Source organism: Podarcis vaucheri (assembly GCF_965113315.1).
Source record: "Podarcis vaucheri genome assembly, chromosome: 2".
Lineage (NCBI taxonomy): Eukaryota > Metazoa > Chordata > Lepidosauria > Squamata > Lacertidae > Podarcis > Podarcis vaucheri.
The window spans coordinates 65,142,799-65,158,607 of record NC_138760.1 but is presented as its reverse complement, the minus strand read 5'-3'; positions in this window follow the sequence as shown (position 1 = coordinate 65,158,607).

The following is a 15,809-nucleotide window of genomic DNA, read 5'->3' as shown; positions in this document are numbered from 1 at the left end:
TTCAGGCTGGAAGAGATGCTGGCATAATGGGCGTTGGAACCTCTGTCTGGCACAGAGGACACATTCTCCTCCCAGTCAGATAAATGGCCTCATACCTGAGGGTGTGGAATCTGTGACTTGAGTCATTACACCTTTTTATTTTACACAACAGTAGCTACTACGTGTGTGTGTGTGTGTGCGCGCGCATGCAATCTTGCCCTGTTTTGTCTACATATAAATCACCTTTTTTAAAATAAACACTTTTATTGATTTTCCAATATCATTCCAACAAAAGCCTCATTATAACAATGCCAACTTTATCCAATTAATACAATTTTAAAAACCAATTATTTATATACCGAATTATACAATTTAGTTAAAGTGGCCTCCTCATGCGCTAGATTTGATAGGTTCATAGAATCATAGAATCATAGAATCATAGAGTTGGAAGAGACCACAAGGGCCATCGAGTCCAACCCCCTGCCAAGCAGGAAACACCATCAGAGCACTCCTGACATATGGTTGTCAAGCCTCTGCTTAAAGACCTCCAAAGTAGGAGACTCCACCACACTCCTTGGCAGCAAATTCCACTGTCGAACAGCTCTAACTGTCAGGAAGTTCTTCCGAATGTTTAGGTCGAATCTTCTTTCTTGTAGTTTGGATCCATTGCTCCGTGTCCGCTTCTCTGGAGCAGCAGAAAACAACCTTTCTCCCTCCTCTATGTGACATCCTTTTATATATTTGAACATGGCTATCATATCACCCCTTAACCTCCTCTTCTCCAGGCTAAACATGCCCAGCTCCCTTAGCCGTTCCTCATAAGGCATCGTTTCCAGGCCTTTGACCATTTTGGTTGCCCTCCTCTGGACACGTTCCAGTTTGTCAGTGTCCTTCTTGAATTGTGGTGCCCAGAACTGGACACAGTACTCCAGGTGTGGTCTGACCAGAGCAGAATACAGTGGCACTATTACTTCCCTTGATCTAGATGCTATACTCCTATTGATGCAGCCCAGAATTGCATTGGCTTTTTTAGCTGCCACGTCACACTGTTGGCTCATGTCAAGTTTGTGGTCAACCAAGACTCCTAGATCCTTTTCACATGTACTGCTCTCAAGCCAGGTGTCACCCATCTTGTATTTGTGCCTCTCATTTTTTTTGCCCAAGTGCAATACTTTACATTTCTCCCTGTTAAAATTCATCTTGTTTGTTTTTGCCCAGTTCTCTAATCTGTTAAGGTCGTTTTGAAGTGTGATCCTGTCCTCTGGGGTGTTAGCCACCCCTCCCAGTTTGGTGTCATCTGCAAATTTGATCAGGATGCCCTTGAGTCCATCATCCAAGTCGTTGATAAAGATGTTGAATAAGACCGGGCCCAAGACAGAACCCTGTGGCACCCCACTAGTCACTCTTCTCCAGGATGAAGAGGAACCATTGATGAGCACCCTTTGGGTTCGGTCAGTCAGCCAGTTACAAATCCACTGAGTGGTAGCAGAGTCAAGACCGCATTTTACCAGCTTCTTTACAAGAATATCATGGGGCACCTTGTCAAATGCCTTGCTGAAATCAAGGTAGGCTACATCCACTGTGTTCCCTTCATCTACCAGGCTTGTAATTCTGTCAAAAAACGAGATCAGGTTAGTCTGACATGACTTATTTTTCAGAAATCCATGCTGACTATTGGTGATCACAGCATTCCTTTCTAGGTGCTCACAGACTGTTTGCTTAATGATCTGCTCCAGAATCTTCCCTGCTATTGATGTCAGACTGACTGGGCGGTAATTATTTGGGTCCTCTCTTTTCCCCTTTTTGAAAATAGGGACAACATTTGCCCTCCTCCAGTCTGCCGGGACTTCGCCTGTTCTCCAGGAATTCTCAAAGATGACTGCCAGTGGTTCTGAGATCACATCTGCCAGTTCTTTTAATACTCTTGGATGCAGTTCATCTGGCCCTGGAGACTTGAATACATCTAATCTAGCCAAATATTCTTGTACTATCTCCTTAGTTATTCTGGGCTGTGTTTCCTTTGCTGAATCATTTGCTCCAAATTCTTCAGGTCGGGCATTGTTTTCTTTATCGGAGAAGACTGAGGCAAAGAAGGCATTGAGGAGTTCAGCCCTTTCTGTGTCCCCTGTTTGCATTTCACCATCTTCTCCTCTGAGTGACCCCACTGTTTCTTTGTTCTTCCTTTTGCTACGAACATACCCATAGAAGCCTTTTTTGTTGCTTTTAACCTCTCTAGCAAGCCTGAGTTCATTCTGTGCTTTAGCTTTTCTGACTTTGTGTCTACACGTGCTGGCTATTTGTTTGAATTCCTCTTTGGTGGTTTCCCCCCTTTTCCATTTTTTGTACACATCCTTTTTTAATCTTAATTCAGTTAAAAGTTCTTTAGATAGCCACCCTGGCTTCTTTAGGCACCTTCCATGTTTCAGTCTCATTGGTATTGCCTGACGTTGTGCTTTTACTATCTCCCTCTTAACAAACTCCCAGCCATCATGAACTCCCTTTCCTTTTAGTATTGCTGTCCATGGGATCTCACCCAGCACTTCCCTAAGTTTTATGAAGTCGGCTTTCTTAAAGTCAAGAAATTGAGTCCTAGTATGCTTGGCTGCTCCTTTCCGCTGTATCGTAAACTTCAGAAGAGCATGATCACTCGCGCCTAATGATCCTTCCACATCTACCCCACTAACCAGGTCATCAACATTGGTTAGGACCAGATTTAAAATGGCTGTTCCTCTTGTTGCTTCTCCCACTTTCTGGACAATGAAGTTGTCTGCAAGGCCAGTGAGGAATCTGTTTGACCTTATGCTCTTGGCTGAGTTTGACGTCCAACAAATATCCGGGTAATTGAAGTTCCCCATTACTACTATCTCCCTTCCTTTTGCATGCTTGGCCATCTGTTCCAGGAAGGCATCATCTATGTCCTCCGTTTGGCTTGGGGATCTATAGTAAACTCCCACAATAAGGTCTCTGTTATTCTTTTCTCCCTTAATTTTGACCCAAATGCTCTCACTTTGGCTTTGAGGTTCTAAATCTTGGATCTCTTCACAGGTATACACATCCCTGACATATAACGCCACTCCTCCTCCTTTCTTGTCTGGTCTGTTTCTCTGAAATAGATTGTATCCCCCCATTATTACATTCCAATCGTGGGACTTATCCCACCAGGTTTCAGTGATGCCTATTATGTCATATTTAGTTTGCTGTACCAAGAGCTCAAGCTCATCTTGTTTATTTCCCATGCTTTGCGCATTAGTGTACAGACATTGAAGTCCATTAATCATTCCCCCGTGTCTCTTATTTAAGGATTTTTTCCTCCCTCCACTAGGTCCGCGTGCTGTTTGCTCCATTTGGTCTATGACATTTGGATGATCATCTTCATCAATTGATAGACTCCTACCTTCAGGAGCACTGTCTCCCTCCCCCACATTAGTCAGTTTAAAGCCCTCCTGATGAGGTTTCTGAGATTTTTGGCAAAAACATTTCTCCCAACCGTTGTGAGGTGCAGCCCATCACTTGCCAGAAGTCCATCTTCAAGAAACTGCAGTCCGTGATCTAAGAATCCAAACCGTTCCTGTTTACACCATTTGCGAAGCCAGCTGTTCACTTCCACTATTTTCTCCTCTCTCCCTGGGCCACGTCGTTCAACTGGGAGGACAGACGAGATGACAATTTGTGCATTTAGTTGCTTCAATTTCCTGCCGAGAGCCTCGTAGTCTCTTTTGATCTTCTGGAGGCTATTGCTTGCAGTGTCATTGGTTCCCACATGAACCAAGAGGAAGGGGTATTCGTCAGTGGGTTTTATGATTCCTTGCAGTCGTTCAGTTACATCTTGGATCTTAGCCCCGGGGAGACAGCACACTTCCCGAGACATCTTGTCAGGCCCACAGATCACTGCTTCTGTTCCCCTCAGTAGGGAATCCCCTATCACCACTACACGCCTCCTCTTGGGTTTGGTCGGGGTTCTTCTGTGAGCTGTCCGTTCCAGGGTCGCCTGCACATTCCCTGAGGACTGACTTTGCTGCTCGTCTTCATATACCTGATCGACTGTAATGAGGGAGAGATCCTCAAATGGAGTCTGCTCTTCGTCTTCCATGCTAGGGGAGAGGACCTCAAAGCGATTGTGTATTTCGAATCTTTGTTTCTTATTTTATTTTCTGTGTTCCAAAATCTTAATAATTTCAATTACATTCCCTTCAAGATAGTAATCCTTTATACAACAGCCACAATCTGATGGTTTAAATTCGTGTTAATATATTAAGTAATTTTTAGTTTCAAGTGAGGTACTCAGTCTGTAATCACTGTTCTTTCCTGTGTGTGGTAATTCCCCCCCCCCCATGATGTAGTCCCAGCTATTGTGTTGTGTCCTTCATTCTTCCAAAGCGTGTTCTCCTTCATGGAGAGCATGTGTTGCGGTGGGGGCCGCCAGGACACTCCAAAGTTGAGGGCGGGCTAATTGATCATTGGCCACTGATGTGATTGGGGTTTCCCTTGTTGTTGGGAAGAAGTTAATGTTGCCATTTGTTGATTGACAGCCAGAAATGCTAAAACTCCTTGCACGAGGCTAGGGCTTCCTCTTTTTGACCGTGCATCGGATTGCCCGTCCCCCCCTCCCTAGAATTAGGGTTGTTCGCTTTGACCTTGCTATGCCTGTCATGGGGTTGTCTGCTCTTGGGGCAGGAGCCCAGTAGGAATTTTGTCCATCTGGCTGATTGGCTGGGGCCATTTGGTTTTTGCCTACTGCGTAGCAAATCGTCACAACTTGTAAGGTTGCGGTTAGGCATTGGTTTATGGTTTGGTTGGTTGAGGGGCAGTGGTTGAGTGCCTGCCCTTGGTAGGTTGAGTGCCTGCCCCTCTAATGCTGCTGCTGCAAGGGATTCCGTTAAAGGAATTGGGGGCTAACTATTGTTTGTCCACTCTGCCAAGGGGGCTTGGGCCATAGCAATGAGTTCCTGGTTGCATTTGGGGTTAGGGCAGGTTCCCTGCTCCGTGGTTACCCCCAAGTGTATTCCCCTATTCTGACTTTCGCATTGTGCAGAATGTCAGTCTGTCCCCCATGGTGGGGGCAGATAGTCGCAACCAATGCCTAAGCAACCACTCACAAATTTGTGTTTTAATAAAGTTGTGGCCAAAATTATGCCAAAAACCTTAAACAAAAATTCTGTGTGATGTGTGAGTTATTGGGGTGGCCCTGGGGACCTTGACACGCAACTGTTGATATTTCCCATCATGACTTGGGGGAAGTGGTTGTCTCACAGTTTTCCAAAAGCCTCTGCGTCGCTTCATCCCATTATTCAGGAGCTTGTTAGAGACCACTCTGTTCCAACAAATAAACTGACCTCACCATTTTTTTTCCAACCCAGGAAGAGCAGTCTGATTTCAAATTGCCAATGAAAACCTCTGACCTTGCAGCTGACAGACTCCTTTCCTTCTTTCAGCCGAAAAGTTATAGTCAGTTATCTTTCCAGTTACATTCCAAATTGTCTCAGTCTCCTTCACATTCTGTTATATACTGAGTTGAATAGGATCCAAAAAGCAGCAGTCTGATTGGTCCTAGAACAATAGGATTCAGAATGCAGCAGTCTGATTGGTCTGCAGGAGCCAATCACGAGTGACCCATTGTGTAAATAATGTATATAAAGCAGATATTTTGGGGGAACTTTCATTCCTCACTACTATGAGCTGAATAAAGAGCATGAAATCCACACTCAACTCTGAGTATATTTCAAATTCCTTTGCAAATAATGGAGTGTGGGGTGGTTTCGTTCTATATTCCAACATAGTCCTTTCAAAGGGTGAAATTTCCCCTCCTTTCTCTCTCTCTCCATTCTATTCCTCTCTCACACACAGTTCCAGTTTGATGTTAAATTCTATGTTATTAATCCAGTTTTTTCCACCCTCACTTTTTATATTACATTTTAACCTTCCATTCCGAGGAGCATTGCCGAATGTAGAAGTAAAACTTTGAAAAAAACAACCATAGACTCCCCTCCCCTCGCCAACTCTGGCACCGAATGAAACCTTATCTCAACCTTTAAATCCTTGTAGCCGAGATGTTCCGCAATTTGTCTTCTCTTCACCACTAGCATGCGCCTGTACTTTACTCCAGTTAGAGCCCAATTAGCAGGATATCCTCTGCTTCCGGGAATGGATTGGGTGTGTGTGTGTTGCAGCAGTCAGAGTGCTCCATGCACCCAGTGCCTTCGTCTGCCCTTGCATTCTATAGGGAAGTGAGTGCCAGATCACAGGGCACTCTGCAGGTGAGAGCCTGTTTCTCTCCCACCCAGAGAGGAATTCAAAGAATTAGTTTCCCCCATCATTCTTTGCTTATCTCTGTCTGTCCCTGCAGTGTTGAGGGAGACCTCCATTCCTGGTGCAGGCGGAAACTGGAAGCCACATATAAGGCACTTTTAACCAGCTTTTCATTGTTTTGGAGGTTCCTGCGATTTTGTCTGTTATACTGTTGGGGACCTTCCCCTTTGTTAACTGTGATCTTACCCCACAGTAGGTGTTGAGGTTACAATAACCCAAACCTGACTTTATTTAATTCTGTATTATGTATACAGTTTAGAACTGTCTAAAGATGTTCCTCTGGATCCAGACCATAGAAGCTGGCATTGTCAAGGATGTCACAAGTACAGAAAAAGACCAGGGTTGTATGCATAAGATTTCCTCTCTCATCCTACTAATGAATGGCTAGTGCTTTAAACATGACATCTTGGGCAGTATGCTAATGAATTTTTTGGGTGGAGGGAAGAGGGAAAAGGATGTGTTCGGACCCCGTCAAGAACTAGCTGACCTGCTAGGAAAAAGTATTGAGGACATTTATTGTTTTAGCCTTCCAAATCTCATTAAATAAAGAGATCGTGTATATTAGTAATGAGGAAGAGAATTGTGTTGACATAAGGCTGAAATTTATCTCTCAACACAGTTAATTGCTTCTTTGAAATGTTAACTGGATGGTTTTTATGGAGGATCCCTGCAGCATGAGCCTATAACTTGTGTACATTTACCACTACACCTCCACACACACTGCATCAGCAAAATGTTGGACATTTTTCATCCTAAGACTGCTGCTGGTATTTTCCATTCTCATTGCCAAGCGAATAAATGCTTAAGAAGGGGTGCTCACAAGATGCAGAGCCAAGGTTCATTAACACATGTTAACTGAAATGCTTGCAAAGATGGAAAACTGTAAATAATCCCCTAATGGAGCATTTAGAATCCACTTTATCAACTTTCCCAAACGGAACATACCACCGGATTACTAGTGCTCCAGTTTGAGAAGCAGCTTGTTATTGTTAAGAGCTGGGTGGGTTTGAAACACGACAACTTCTGCTTAATATCTCTGCGTTCTCACAATGCAGAAGCTACAGAACGAACAAGTCTGGCACTCAAATGCAAGGATGTGGAACTTTGATCTCCTCAAATAGAAAGAGGTATGTCTACTCATCATGGCAAGATTTGCAGAGCTCATTTTTTGACCTAAAGGGGAAAAGTTCTGGTTGGATTCCAGTTCAGATCTTAGACACACAACAAAGAATCACTGTATTTTTCTGTGTATAACATGCATCCATGTATAAGACGACCTGTATTTTTTTGGACCGCAACAAAAAAATTGGAGGGGGGGGATTGCCAAGAGTTGTTGAGCTTCTTTGATGGGGGTCACCAACGCAAATCATTCTACAATGCAAATCACATACATTACTGCAGCCAACTATCATCAGAACGCTCTACACAAAAAGAAAACAGTGCTTATCATGTTATTAAGTTATCATCTATTTATGACCTTAGTTCCTATTTGTAATAAAAAGATAATAATATCAGCCTCTTTACATTACGGAGATAATGGGAGGAATTCAACATTGCTTCTACCTGTTGCATCAACACATGCATTTCAGCTTGCCAAACAGAATGATTTCCTCTCCCTGTGCACTCTTCTGCGGGTTCTCCTGAACCCTCTGAGCCAATTTCATGGGGCATGTGTGTGTGTGTGTGTGGAGTCCTTTTGGAGAAGCAGTAGTAATAAAATCATAGAATTGTAGAGTTGGAAGGAACCATGAGGGTCATCTAATCCAATCTTCTGCAGTGCAGGAATCTTTTGCCGGCGACTCTGAGATTAAGAATCTCATGCTGTATTGACAGAGCTTTCCCAGCTCTATATCATTGTGCAGGACCTCCACTGATGGGACTCATTAGGTGAATCCTGTCCAATGTATGTCAGAGGTAGTTAATGTGGTTCCCCCCAGAAGTTGTTAACTCCCATTATCCCTGATCATTGGTTGTGTTAGCTAGACCTGATGTGAGTTGCTGTCCACGACATCTGGAAGACACCACCTTAGTTATTCCCGATGTAGATGACACATACTTGCTTAGTTAGGAAAATTGCCATATAGACACCAACAGCATACACAGCTGAGTGTGGGTAGTTTGACCAGAGCGCCACTGAAATAAGCTTTCAATACATGGCAAAGCTTCCATATTAGCACTAAATGATACCTAACAATGATGGACATGCCAATTGGGCATCAAGGAGCCCACCTCACACAGAATCACATGGGCTGTCAGTAACAGCCAGCAGCGGCTCTCTCAGAGCAGTCCTCCATGAACCAATGGTTTGGAGGTTTGCACATAGCTTTGGCTACAGCAGCAGCAGCAGCAGCAGCTAAGCTGTGGCTCTCCAGACGCTGCTGGGCTCAAACTCTCTGCATTTCTGACTGTTGGGCTTGCAAGCTGGGGCTGGTGGGAGTTGGTGTCTGACAACACCTGGAGGGCCATAGGTACCGTCACTGGGCTTCACTGGGGTACACACTTGTATTTCAGTTTTTGTGAGGGGAACGACCAGATTGGTAGCTCAGTGTGAAAGAACAAGGCAGTAGGAAACAGGAGGCATAGGTTTGTGTTGTTGGCTCAGCGTAAGTCTTGCCCTTCTTACCTCTGCTTCAGGTGGGATGTCTAGCTTTATTATTATTTTTTAAGTGCCACATGAATAGTCATGCATTTACTTGTTCAATCATCACCGTATCACTTCAAAAAGGCTCTTTAAAAACCTTTGAATTTCTCGACAACAGCGTTGAGATCTATCTTGTGAGCACTATTCACCGCTGGTAGAACTGTGGTAACCTTGTGGAACTGTTTTTTTTGTTGGTTCTTTGTTCGTTTACCAGAGACTGATTCTTGAGATGAATAGGTATATTTGGGTTGAATCTGTTTGAAACATGTGCAGTCTGTTTTACTTCCTCTGTATGTAATGGTCCATATGTAGGTATGAGTTCTGCAAGGACAGCTGGCCTGAAAATACACTGACAGATGGCATTTTAAATAACTTTCACATTCCAAAGGCAAAGTGCATAACCCAGTTTTACTAGTGATCAGAATAATAAGAGGAGGAGCATGATGCAAGACACTGTGATAGCCTTGGCTGAACAACAATCTACATCCAAGTCTGAAACTAGTGGAGCTGAACTCTGCCCCACCAAAGTTCCCTCTCCCAAATAGCCTTTGAAAGCTGCTCTTTTTTTGTCACAGAGCTCCTCTGGGAGAAAACAGATTAAAAAGTCAGGTTTTGCAGGGGATGGGGTAAATAGGTAAAAGAAGGGTTTGGCTGCTTTCTACAAATCTGTCAGTGAACCTATCCTAACATGGGCTGCCAGAATCTCATATAATTTGGTGCTACATTTTATTCTGGTGGAAGTGAAATGTTTTATTGACTATTACTTTTCAGTTAGTTCAGCTATGCTACAGGGAAATGGCATCTTGTACAATTGTCTCATTCTAATCAAAGAGCTGTTGCATTCCCCCCGCCCTGAAAAAACAGTATAACAGCAAATGTCTTTCTTGCAAGAAGCTTCTATCTAGTGTGTGTATTTAAAACTCCTTTTTCAAAGTACCCTAAGCACAATTTGTACAATTTCATCTCAGAGGGAAAATAATGTTTTTCTTCCCTTTACTATTGCTACTAAAAAGGAACAAAATGACCCTGTTGCTAAACAGTAGATAAGATATGAGCCTATGGAATTGTGGAACGTGCAAATAATGGGAAAGAGTTACTTTGCAAATGACATTCTTTGTCACAGACACTAAATCAGTGGATTCCCTGGTTACTCCATAAAATGCCTCTGAACAAAGCCGACCAGCTTTTGAGAAAATAGACATTCAGTTTGGAGATTGCATGAGAGATCTAAAAAGGTGAGTAGGCATGCTGGTTCTTCTGTTTAAAGAGGAAAGTTCCCAGCATATCTCTGCTACCTGGCGTTTTAATTGCCTGCGTCTATCAACCATCTGGTATTAAGAATGACTTTCTAACGTGAATAATTAAGCAAATATCATCTGAATGCCGAATAGCCCGTACACCCACATTGCAATCAATGGTTGTATCAACGTCCACACTGTCTAGCTGCCTTGACCAAGGCAAGTCAATTGATTATATGGCCTGCTGTTCACATGGAAGCAATGTAGTTAACATGATGGACCGCAAGAAACTGTGCAGCCTAGAAAGTGCGTTCTGCTGTGAGAAATGCAACACAATCCCGTACATGTTTATTCTCTGAAGTAATTCCCACCGAGATAACTGGATTTACATCAAATGTGCAAGGTACTGTAGCTGGCCCTTTACAGCTGAAATACATCAGAGTAATTATGAGGTCAATTTTTATTTGGCTAAGACTATGTTTTGAATATGCAGTGGGTTGTCTTAAATGGAAGAACATGTGATTTCCCTCAAATAAAATCTAAAACTTTCCAGCACAGCCAAACTTATACCTAACTCAGCTCTAAAGGAATAGATATCCAGTCAGCTGTATAATTTGAAGTATTGGCATGTTTCAGTATTTCTGACACCTACAGTCTAGATCAACCAGTACTCAGATTATAGTGGAACAAGTAGGGGGCCCTTAGTGAAATGCAGAAAAACCACCCCTTTGCTTACCTCAGTTTTAACCAAATCATGGTGCATAGTCCTTCCAGAATATTTTTTTTAAAAACCCATCATTCAAAGAAATCTGTTGCCGTTCTGCATATGTCAATTTAGTCAATGTTACAATTCCCTGGATATTTTAAAACCTTTCTGAAACTTGAGGTGCTGTCTTCCCTGCCCCAAGCTATAGCAGCAGAGACTAAATTTAATAATGCTGTACTCCCAAGACTTCCTGTCTTTTAAATAATTTCATGGTAATATTTTGCAGCTTTGTGGCAATGACTATCTACCGTATTTTTCGCTCTATAACATGCACCAGACCATAACACGCACGTAGTTTTTAGAGAAGGAAAACAAGAAAAAAAATATTCTAAATGAAACAGTGGATTTTTGTGGTTCATGCTGTGGCCATAGACATGTGAGTTTGGAGTAGCCCAATGCAAAAATCCTGAGAATCCATGTGGATCCATGCTTTGTAACCACGTTTTTGCACCACTGCGGCCCCAGGCAACAGTGGGTGCATGATTTTTTTGGTGCAAGATGTAGCCATGGACATGCTATGTGATCTGATGGTGAATTTGGGGTGACCAAGTGCAAAAATCCTGAGGATCCATGTGGATCCATGCTTTGTAACCACGTTTTAAGTGGGGAGGGAAGGAAAAGCACTCAAGGGTCAAGGAGCACGCGTGGGGTGGGTGGAGAAGGATGCTTCTAATAATGAAGAAGAGGGGTATAAGGGGAGAAGGCTCCTCTCCTCTCCTACTTTGCTCCTTTAAAGAAGCAGGCTCTCTGTCCCTCTCTCCTCCCCACTCAGCGGCTCTTCTCCCGCTTTGTTGTTTCAAAGCGAGCCACAGAGGAGGGAAGGAAGGGGAACCATGGATCCTCTGCTCATGACTGCAGCAGATCCCCCCGCCACCCATAGGCATTCCCTCCATAACACGCACAGACATTTCCCCTTACTTTCTAGGAGGAAAAAAGTGAGTGTTATGGTGCAAAAAATACGGTAATTATTTCTGCAATAAAATTACAGGCTGTGCTCCAGTAAATCTAGATTATTGAACATAAAAAAGGCAGTGCCCAAATAGATGCTTAAAATCTGCCTGGCGTACATTGCATTTTTAGCAGTTAAAGTTCTGCTGTTTGGTACATTCTACTTTGTATGGAGTTGTTAAATACCATTGGTACAGGATTTTCTAAAGTTTTATCACTAAGCTATCTAGCGTCCTTTCAACAGCACTTCTGTAGGATAGGATAGGATAGGATAGGATAGGATAGGAGGTGGGCAGTGCCCCAACTCCACTGCCACCCACACAAACAGTTTGCATCTGGGATACTTACCCTCAAACTCCACCCTTCCCTTCACTCCACCACACACCATTTCACCTCAGAGTGCTTCTCCATCTTCTGTAGCCTTCAGAACATTGTGTATAAGTTAAGCTGAATGTCGTTTTGTATTTCATTATTTGTTTTACAGGTTTCTGTTCATTCATGCTAAAATGGGGGCAGAGGGAAGCAAATGGAGACCTTATGACAATGGGACTTGTTGCTAGGTCTGTGGTTCTTCACATCCCATTGATTTCAGTGGGATTTAAGCAATCTGCTTTGCTGCCCTCCCACTCTGCCTGCACGGCCACAATGTGTCCTACTTAACCTCCTGGGAGAAAAGAAATAACTGATAGTTTGGCTTTTCTTTTCTTTTTCTTTTTGGAATACGTAGTAGGAGTGGAAAAGGGAAGCTAGGAGCTGTAATGAAAGAAGCTGCTCCAGGGGCTCAAATGTTCGAGCCTTATTAAGAAGCAATCTGTCCACTGCTGCAGTTCTTCTTTTCTTCTTCTTCTTCTTTTTTAAAGCAGCCTTTTCTTCAAAAATAATAATGTGAGTTCCTGGGCTCCCAAAGGAAAATAATATTTGATTCAGAACAGCCTTTATTATGAAATACCGAGGGAAAGCATTCCATTGACCAGTCACAGTTGTTTACATAAGAGCTCTGTTCTTTCACTGTATGGTACATTAAAATGTATAATTTATACATGCTCATTTTTTATACTGCTTGAAAACACTTTGTTTGTTTGTTTGTTTTTGCACCAATGTTGGAGCCTCAAAGGCCAAACATTTCTATGGTCAGCATACGACTTTCACACTTGTGCTGCCTTTATTAGTTTGTGAATTTTGCCTTTTCTATACCTTGTATTTTGTTTGAGTTGTCGTTGTTCTTTTTGTAAAATCGTCTTGGAAATATAACTGAAGGCCAATATAAAAATAACAACTCTTTATAATTATAATACTTAGAATAATCAAACAAATGATACTTCTGTTAAATTTGCTTTGCATCTTGCTAAGTAGGTATAATGTTACCTGCAGGCACCAGTCCATTAAGGCTCAACATTATCACAGGACTTCATTTGCCCCAGATTCTCCCACCGTAGATATGTGCAATGGTAGTCTTCTGGAATCCTTTGGTGCGTAATGCTCTAAATTAAGTTAAGCACTTGCAGGATATCTGGGATTTCTGAGCAGTTCAGCAGTCAAACAGACTCCTTCAGAAGGTTGTGGACTCTCCTTCATTGCAGGTTTTTAAGCAGAGGTTGCATGGCCATCTGTCATGGGTGCTTTAGCTGAGATTCCTGCATTGTAGGGGGTTGGGCTAGATGACCCTCGGGTCCCTTCCCACTCTACAACTCTATGATTCTGTGATTTGTTCAGGATATCAGCCCATATTTCACAGCCTGATTGAATTATCATTACAGTATTTGAAATACGAAATTGTGTAAGGTTTATGGGACCGAATACGTATATACATATGTTCAGTATATAAGGATGTCTAGGTACTCAGGCCAGGTTCAAAATAATAACTCACTGAGTTCTTGCAGCCTGAGGGGGGTTAGGTTATGTTCCTGGGAGAGCAGATCACTCTCACCCTGTATAATGCATGTTTTGCAACATAGCACCCTATCTCCGGTTTAAATAAAAAGTACAGAAAATCCCACTGGGTACGGTAAGTGGCACTATGTGCAAAGCCATTAGGCTGCATTAAAGATACAGTACTCTTCTGACTAGATAAATTTAATAAAGTCTGAGAAGTGGACCTACAAATGTTTGTTGGAACAAAAGTTAGTTTTTATGGTGTCTCAAGTAGTCCCGTTGTCACTTTTGCTACTACAGACTATCACCCCCACCTTGCCCACCCCCTCCTGGTATTCAAGACATTAAACCACTTCCTTCTTGCTTCACCCACCATCCCTAATTACATAAATGGCTGGTTTATATATCAGTTGCATAATCCATAATCCCTCATTTAATAATTTTTTGTCTTTATTTTTGAGTCATTCTGTTATGTTCACATCTGGATTCCCTGTGGGGGAACTGAACCAAAAGATAAGGAGACGGTGCTGTCAATATACTATGCAATGACTGACACATTGCAGTGAAGGTCAGGCATGTTGAAGCAGACTTCTGAGGAAAAATTGGATTTGTAGCTGTAAAGCCTACTGAGAGGAAACATTTCTAGGCACAAGTTGTGTCAGCCTAAGTTTGGAATGGTACAGGAAAAGGAAACTGAGGTCACTCAGCTGTGTGATATTCTGAATGTCTGATAACCCAAGGACAAACTATTGTGTCAAATCTTATTAAAAAATATTTTGGAGCATCAAATTAAATTTTCAAGAATACAGAACTGTTGTATGTGTGCCTCTTACCTTTCAGGAAATTGAATTAGCAGCTGCAGTATGAATGCCTTATATGTTACCACAACCCAAAAATCAAATTAACTGCTGCTGTCCAAAAAGCACAATACTAGTTCAGGAGGCTAAATAAATGCTCAGTTGAAAAAAATTATATCTGATTTTCAGGTTATAAAAGCACAAAGATTGGTTTGTTGACCCTTAATTTCTCACTCTCGTTTCTGTGGTAAAACAAAGTTTATATCCCTTTTAAAAGTATCCCTTGAGTACCAGTACTGTACTGTACTTAGAACACATAAAGGGACATGGGTGGCGCTGTGGTCTAAACCACTGAGTCTCTTGGGCGTATGTGTATCTGTTACAAAACCTGTGCGCTAGTATTTAAGGTGGCACAAGATTCTTTGCAGTGTTTGTGGCAAAAAGCTGACACAAGTACCTTCTGAAAATGTTGGGAAATGGAGTCATGCAGTCCTGGGTGCCAAATTTAGGTAAGTTTGGTAGTATGCTTAAAATTGAGGAAGGATGCCTAGCATTCCCAGAAATCCTACCTGCAAGGCTGGCTAGATGGTTAGAATTGAGTGGTTTTGGCACATGGATGAGGCACTAGCACTAATCTGGCATTATACTTACGAGTATGTAGAACACATGAGTGTGGACCCAAAGCAGAAGCCCAGAAAAACACCATTCTACATCCTGGTGGGATTGGAGTGTCTCCACAAATACAAGAGGCTCTGTCTGCACTGCAGATGGCTTCCTTTCAATTATGGATGGCAGGGGAGATAAGTAGCCCCAGATGTAGAATACTTATCCTCACTGCCTCCACTCATGTGTTCTACTTACATGTGAGTGTGAGGCCTGAGTAGGGTGTTATTGTTATGGAGTGGGATTCACCCAATGAGTCTCATCAGTGGAAACCCTGAGCAAAGATTTCTGCATGCTGAACAGGGCTTTCCCCCTCACCCCTGTCTGCCCTCCATGCTCCCCAAAATTGGCTTAGGTGTGTGTGGGAGAACTCTCAGAACAGTGCATGAGGGAAGGAGAGAGGGGGTTGTTGAATCTAGCAAACTGAAATGGATGTTGAATTCCTCCTCCATTATTGTTGTTGTTGTTATTACCTACCTCTATTTTAAATCAGAACCAATGATGGTGTTGAATGTCCTCTGTGAGTGCCTGGAGGCAGTTGGAGGATGGATGGCGATTAACAGATTGAGGTTGAATCCTGACAAGACAGAAGTACTGTT